Source organism: Fukomys damarensis, unplaced genomic scaffold (assembly GCF_012274545.1).
Source record: "Fukomys damarensis isolate Sample0158 unplaced genomic scaffold, DMR_v1.0_HiC HiC_scaffold_2, whole genome shotgun sequence".
NCBI lineage: Eukaryota > Metazoa > Chordata > Mammalia > Rodentia > Bathyergidae > Fukomys > Fukomys damarensis.
Genome location: NW_022900914.1, coordinates 38,638,887 through 38,644,886, shown reverse-complemented (window position 1 = coordinate 38,644,886; position 6,000 = coordinate 38,638,887). Strand labels below are relative to the sequence as shown.

The 6,000-nt window shown below is 44.6% G+C and overlaps 1 long non-coding RNA gene across 1 annotated transcript in view; it reads left to right on the top strand.

The window, feature by feature from the left end:
* Positions 1-6,000, top strand: part of LOC104852210 — a 71,254-nt gene that overhangs the window by 26,485 nt on the left and 38,769 nt on the right. The window contains exon 5 of the long non-coding RNA XR_004517453.1: positions 949-1,025. This is a non-coding gene — a long non-coding RNA (uncharacterized LOC104852210). The remainder of the gene's footprint in view (positions 1-948; positions 1,026-6,000) is intronic.

The following is a 6,000-nucleotide window of genomic DNA, read 5'->3' as shown; positions in this document are numbered from 1 at the left end:
AAAAACAGAGAGAGAGGAGAGAGAGAGAGGGAGAAACAGAGAGAGGAGAGAGAGAGAGAGAGAGAGAGAGAGACTAAATAATGTTTTAGATAACATAAAGATTCTTGGTGGTGAATAAGATTCTACATAAATAAGTTTTGATTCCTTACTCTAAAAGACCTCATATATAATGTGGCTGTTCATTATAAAATAATTCTTTAATTCTGTGTGTTGAAGTCTTTCACATAAAGATCTAACAAAAAGTTCTACACTGTATAGATGCTCAGTGTGAATCTTGGGTGACAGATTGGTTACTCATTTAAAAATATAGACCAATTTTATTTATTTATTTAGTACTGGGGATCGAATTCATGACCTTGTGCTTGCAAGGCCTTCATGGTGCCACTGAGCTACCTCCCCATCCCTATTTACTGCTATTAACACTATCATGAACAACTTTGAACTTAAGACTTTATACATTATATGATCCTTTCCATGTAATAAATTCTTAGAAATGAATCCATATGTTTCTATGACTTTCTAGGCATATCACCTAATTGATCTTTGAGTATGAGACTATTTCCACCTAGGGTTGAATCTCTAAATCCTAATTAAGATCCCTTTTTAAGGCCACTTAGAGGTCAAGAGCAGAAATTTATGACTTTTTTAAAAAATTGAAATATAGCAATAAATACATAAAAGTCATAAATCAAAGAGCTTGATTTAAAATTTTTAATAAAATGAACACACACATGAAAAGACTTAGAAACATCATTATCAAGTCCCTGGATCCCCTTTTCTGCCACTTTCTTTCCAGGGAGCTCCTCCCAGTGACTGGGCGTAGCCTAGGGAATGGGACCTGGACATCTCTGTCCTCTATGAGCTGCCAAGATTTTCTCAGAGCACCATATATCTCAGTCTGAGGCTCTTGGTACTAAATCCTCTTTCCTATCTCCTCTCCTTTTACAGATGCCAGACCTGCATCATGGCCTGCAGACTTTCCCTGATGACTCCTGCTCTGTTTCCCCTTTGTCCTTTAACAACAGGTATTACACACAATACATTTCTTGCATTTCTGACTTTGCCATGACATCACCTTCTCAAAGGGCTGACAACACAGATGGTACTGAGAGTGGTCTGAAACAACAAGCTCGTTTGGAACAGGACCATGTGCCTTCTGGCTGACAAAAAAAAACTCCATTCCAAGTAAGATTTGGGCAGGGATAGTCTCAGTAACAAGCTCAATGGTTCTGCCACCTGCCTTGCAAGCACAAGGTCCTGAGTTCAATCCCTGGTACCAAACACACACACACACACACACACACATACACACACACACACAAATAAACAAGTACTATTCAATTGCCAAAAATATCACCACTAGTGATTTAAAGTAATATCCCAATGAGAAAAGCACTGGATGGTGAGATGATTCAAGCCTTTGAAAAGCATGGTTTTAAGCCAGTCATGGTAGCACATGCCTGTAGTCACAGCTACTCAGGCTACTCAGGAGGCTGAGGCAGGAAGATCACTTGATTTTGAGATCAGCCTGGGCCACATGGAGAGACCCTGTCTGAAGAAAGAGAGAAAGAAAGAAAGAACATGGTGTTAAGAGGAAGGGGAAACAACATGCATGAAGATAATGAAATTGTTTCATTATTAAAAAGTTGGGTTGCCATCCTATGGTGGGGTAATTGGAAATGGAGGGCAGTTGACAAACAGCCATAGCTAGTGGATGACTACCCAACATGAGTCACTTTGGTAGATTAGAGTAGAAGAGCTAGCACAACCAAGGAACAAAATCAGGATCTGACAGGGTTGGAGAACCCTGAAATGATTAAATGTTCAGCCAAGGTGGCTCTTTTAGGCCCCGATTGAAAAAATCTAGGATCCTGAAACGTGGTATGGGAAAATCTGGGCACCTCTAGACACCCCTTGTACCCCAAGTCTCCATAGGTGGCCTGGCTCTCCCTGTGTAGGAAGACACTGCCATAGCCCTGCCCACAACAGGAAACACTTAGGGGTTCAGCCCACCTCCTCTCATGCCTGTAAGATTAGTAATACAGGTTAAATCCCAGCATAACTTGATTGGGGGTGTGCTGAACAAGGATGGAAGGAAGAAAGGAAAAGAAAGACAAAGAAAAAAGAGAGGGAGAGAACGAAAGAGAAAAGAAAGAGTATGGTGTCAAGAAGAAGGGGAAACATTATGAATTACGAGACGGTAATAAATTGTCTCATTATTAAAAAATCGGGTTGACATCCTATGGAGAGTGGTCCTCTAGTGCTCCTGTGGCTATAGGAGACATCCAGAATGAGCAGCTGAAGGAAGAGGAAAAAGCTCAAGTTTGGTTACAGACAGGGCAGTTTGATGTGTGGGTACAAGCTTTGCCACTGGAGCAGCCACAGTGGCCACATGAAAGAGTAGATGCGGTAGCAGAGACAGAGGCTAGTTATAGGCTGAAAAGCAGGGGCTTCCTCTTCACAATCTGACCTCAATATTGCTGCCTCTAAATGTCCAACCAGTCAGCAATGGAGACCAATGCTCAGCCCCTAATATGGCTGTATTCCTTGAGGAGACACACTAATAATAAGTTGATAAATCGGGCCCCTCTACAAGAGGCAGAGTTTCATGCTCAGATAAGCATACTTATTTTAATATACATTTGTTCCTCGTGTCCTTAGAGCCACTCTCCAGGGATCACAGAGAGTTAGATCCACAGACATAGCATTTCACTCAACACAGCACCTGACCAGGGGACCCAGGTAACATGGTCTGACTGTTTGTGTGCCATCCCCCTCACCGTCAAATTTATATATTGAAATCCTAACTGGTAAGGTGATGGTATTGGAAACTGGAACATTTGGGAGGCAATTGAGTCATGAAGCATCTGCCCTTGTGGGATCGGTGGCCTTAAGAAAGAGCCCAGAGGGAGCTTGTTTCTGTCACCATGTGAAGACACAGCTAGAAGGCATCATCTGTGAGGAAGCAGGCCCTCACCAGGCACCAAACCTCCTGGCACCTTGTCTTGGACTTCCCAGCCTCCAGAACCATGAGAAATAAATTCCTGGTGATTATAAGCTACCCAGTTAATGATATTTTTCTGTAGAGTCCCGAACTATCCCAGTTTGGAGCACAGGGGTGTGAGTGTGAGGCAATGGCCTTGGAATTCACTGCGCATCAGAAGCTGCAGACCTGACAGATGGGAAATGTCATCATGGAGGCAAGACTCTTAAGGATAGGGTACTGCTCCAGGATGCAGTGTACACACTGAGTCATATGCATGATGCTCTGTCCTCAGCAGGAAGAAAATATGTGCCTAGGGACCAGGAAGTGGAAGCAGAAATTGCTCCACTTACCGTCATTTCCAGCAAACTGCCGGAGGATTTTGTCTCCCATTCCTGGGCCCTGTAAAGCTGAAGGACCTAATAAGAGAGTGCACCGCTGCCAGTGGGCACAGTAAACACACGTTGCAGCTGCCATTGGGGCACTTTGGATTCCTTGTGTCCATGGCCTAGCAGGCAAGAAGGGGAGCAGGTATCTTAGCAAAGATCATTGTCCCTGATCAGCAAACAGAGGCAAGGTTCCTGTTCCACAGTGATGGCAGAGAGGAATATGCCCGGAACTCAAGTGACCCACTTGGGTGCCTCTTGGCATGCTGCTGTTGAATTGTGATGGAAGTAGACAAGTGCAGCAATCCTTGCCTGAAAATAGCATCACCCAAAGCTCACAATGAAGGAACAGGGAGAAGCTGCTCCCTGAATCTGTGCAGCTCCAGGTTTGAATGGGTGCACTGTGGGATTATCCCTTCCAGAAAGAACTCCATGATCAGCTGCAAAGTTAGCAAATAGCTGACAGCCTGCAGTTGGAGTGCCTTTGGGATCTGTTGCAGTATGGTATCTGCTGCAATGTTTGAGCTGAGGCTATGTTTCTTCAGGGTAGTCCCAGCCATGACTGGGTATGGCAGGTACCCTCCTTTATGTTGGGGAACTTTGCTACCCAAACCCGACTCCAAACCCTGAAATTCCAGCAGGAACCACCAGCTCTTCTCTGTCAGCTCACTTTACCCAAGTTGTTTGGTCTAAGGATGGGTGTGGAAGAGAGGCCACACACAGGTCTTCCCTAGATTATTATTTGTTTTCTATATAGCTAAGAAAAGAGTCACTTCAGTGAAGGCAGTTGCAAGTGATAGACTCAAAGCCAGGTGTGGTGGCACATGCCTGTGGTCCCAGCACTTCGGAGGCTGAGGTGGGAGCATCTCCATAAATTCAATACCACCCTGAGCTACATAGTGAGTTCAAAGCCAGTCTTAACTACATAGTGAGACTCTGTCTCAAAAAAAGAGAGAGAAAGAGAGAGACTCAGGAGCTGTGATTTCTGGCTATGTGAAGGGGCCCATGTGTAGTGAGCAAGAACCCGGGCCACTCACCCATCCACACTTAACCCTGCAAGCACACACCCAGTAGTACAGACAAAAGAGAAAGCCTGAAGCATTCTGAGCTCTAGCTGTACCCCACTCTCCTGGGGTTTGATTGTTCCCACCTTTCCTTCCGGTGGATAAGATGGTCTGGTGTGCAGCCAATAAATATCTTAATTGGAATCATCTGTCTATCACGTGACCAAAAAAGTTGTGACATGCATTTAGAAGTATCCTTTATATCAAGTTAATGCAGATTGAGTTGAGGATTTATTACATTTCAGACAATGACTTTAACACTTTATATGTGTGGTTTCACTTAGGCCTCTCAGCAAAATTCTGTTATTTTTTCCTACCTATATATAAAGAACTGACGCTACTTTATTTTAGAATCCAGAATAAGGTATTTCACCAGCCATCTTTACAGTGGGACTTCGAGGGCAGAGGCATTGGGGAGGCCTGTTAGATTCACCTGATGATGACAGCTCTGGTGTGGCTTGAGGGGGCTTAGCAACTCCTCAGAGACAACCATTTTTAGGAGTAAGGAAAGAAGCACAGGCAGAATCAATAACTTCCCACATGTACACATTTTGTGTGGTAGATTAATTTATGGGTCGTTTCCGAGTTTGCTGCCTCCAGCCTTTCCTTCCCTGCTTATCAGTTCAGATGGCTTTTGCTCTGGAACTCCAAGTCCCACTTGGCCCCCCTCTTTCTTCTCTGACCTAGAACAAATGATTAACCACACAAAAACAACCATTAACACTCTTTCCAAGGACATCAGTGACCTCAGTAAATCCAAACCCATAGGCAAGGCACTTTCTCCTCCACCTCTCTGCTGTGTGTGACGCTGTTGCTTTCCCTCCTCCTCCAGCATCCCCAGACCACACATCTGCCTGCTTTTTCATGGTGACTCTTCTGTTACTGCTTCTAGGCCTGAGCCTAGTGTCACTGTGACAACTGCATTTACTTGTAGATGTCAGCTCTTAGCCCCTAACCTGACCACTCCCAAATCTGTGCCTTCAACTCCCACATCAGCCTCAGATCCAAGTTCCGCAATGGTCTATCTTCCCACATGGCCCTCCTTGGAATTCATCTTTGTTCCCCTGGAACACCCAGATCCAGGGCCTGCTATAAGGAGGGAAGGGAATAAAGCTCCTGTGTGCCTCCTCCGGTGCTAGGCACCTCATTTAACCTTCACAGTGTCTTTGTGAAGAAGGAATTGCAATCTCCATTCTGCAGTTAGAAAAAAATGAGACAAGGGAAAAATCCCCAAATGCAGACCTCTGACTCATACTCCATGCTCTTTCCAATGCATAGTCTGCCTCCTCCGATTCAGTGAATAGATTATGCACCATCTGCCTTCCAAAACTTAGTAGTTTAGTAAGAGAGATAGAGAAAATAAGGGTAAATATAGGAGTGTTAAAAGTGCTATGATAGGGGTTTGGAGTCAGGAAAAGCTCCACCAAAGAGAAAATACTTTGAAGCAGGAAGGACTAGAATTACACAGGAAGAGGACAAGGTAGGACGGGTGGCTCGGGCAGAGGCAATGGTGAGCAGTGAGTACAAGTGCCTGGGAACTGAGGGGAAAGAGGGGTCGGCAAGCAGT